Raw genomic sequence first — 1,702 nt, forward strand, 5'->3', positions numbered from 1 at the left:
AAATCACAAATGGTGTCCACCAGAACAGTGAGAACTACGCTTGCACAGTCTTTGTATCTGAGACTATTCCAATCGTCTCAATACACAGGGGAGCCGGGGAAGACTACTGATGGGAAAAAACAAACTACTAATGGAACAAACCAACTCGCAGACCCCCGGAAATCTTCCCACGGACCCCTAGGAGGCCGCGGACCCCCCTCCTCCAGCCTGATCTAGCCCACGTGTCTCAGCAGCAGCCAATCACAGGAGACGTGACAGAGATTAATGCAGTATACAAAAAATCAGGACTTTTCAGAGTTGAATCGCGAGATCGCAAGTTGGGCTAAATTTTCATTAAAAATTGCGTGTCTCGCAATTAATTCGCCAGAGTTGGCATTACTGAGAAGGGTTATACTTGCTTCTGTTGCTTTTGGAAGATTAAGTAAGATATGGAAAGCTGAAGATATTTTGGTAAAAACAAAGGCAAGAGCTTATGGAACGATGGCTATCCCGACATTATATGGATCTGAGTGTTGGAACATGAAAAAAGTTGATGAGCAAAAGATACTAACAGCAGAGGTGAGTTGGTTGAGAGGAATACTAGGAGTGTGCAGAATGCAAAGAATCAAGAATGATATAATAAGAACATGGCTTGGACAAGAAACAAACGCTGATACAGAAGATCCAAGAAAGACAACTGCGATGGCTGGAACAGTTTCGGGAATGGAAACAGACAGACTTCCTTTCATGGCCCCGCGCACAAAGGTACACGGAACAAGAAGCCAAGGAAGACCAAGGAAGCGCTGGATAGACGGAGAAACTGTGAGAATGGAATAGAGTCCTTACAGGAAGTGGGGTGGGAGGAAGTATAATCAAGGTAGCTGTGGGAGTTAGTGGGTTTGTAATAGACATTGGTGGACAGCCTATCCCCAAAAATGCAGCTGGGAAAGTTGAGGAAGGAAAGGGAAGAGTTAGAGATGGGCCATGTGAAGGCGAGGGAGGGGTGGAAATTAGAAGCAAAGTTGCTGAAATTTTCCAGTGCGGGAGCATGAATGGGCACCATCACAGTCATCAATGTACCAGAAAAAGAGGTCAGGGAGTGGACCTGAGCAGAACTGGAACAAAGAATGTTCCACGTTTCCCACAAAAAGGCAGGCATAGCTATGACCCACATAGGTTCCCATAGCGACGTCTTTTATTTAGAGGAAGTAACAGATTTAAAGGTAAAGTTGTTCAATGTGAGAACAAGTTCAGCCAGGTGGAGGAGGGTGGTGGTGGATGGAGACTGGTTGGGCCTCTGTTTAAAGAAGAAGTGGAGGGCCCGCAGACCGTCTTGGTGAGGGATGGAGGTGTAGAGGGACTGGACGTCCATGGTGTAAAAGGAGACGGTTAGGGCTAAGAAACTGGAAATTGTTAAAGTGGTGGAGGGTATTGGAAGAGTCGCTGATGATGCAGGTCGGAAGAGATTGGACAAGGGGAGAAAAAATAGTTGAGATAGGAAGAAATAAGTTCTGTGGGCAAGAACAGGCTGAAACGATGGGTCTACCAGGGCAGTCCTGTTTGTGGACCTTGGGACGGAGGTAGAAGCATTTACCACGTCATGTATCAAATTGCTCATATATTGTATAGCAAACAGCTTCACATTCTTAAACATTCACATATCTGTGATGTGAGGTAATGACATTGTACATGTTTAAAATGAGGAGACACACAATAACTGAGC

This window comes from Somniosus microcephalus, chromosome 20, assembly GCF_052327205.1.
Source record: "Somniosus microcephalus isolate GS21.2 chromosome 20, FLI_Smic_1.0, whole genome shotgun sequence".
NCBI lineage: Eukaryota > Metazoa > Chordata > Chondrichthyes > Squaliformes > Somniosidae > Somniosus > Somniosus microcephalus.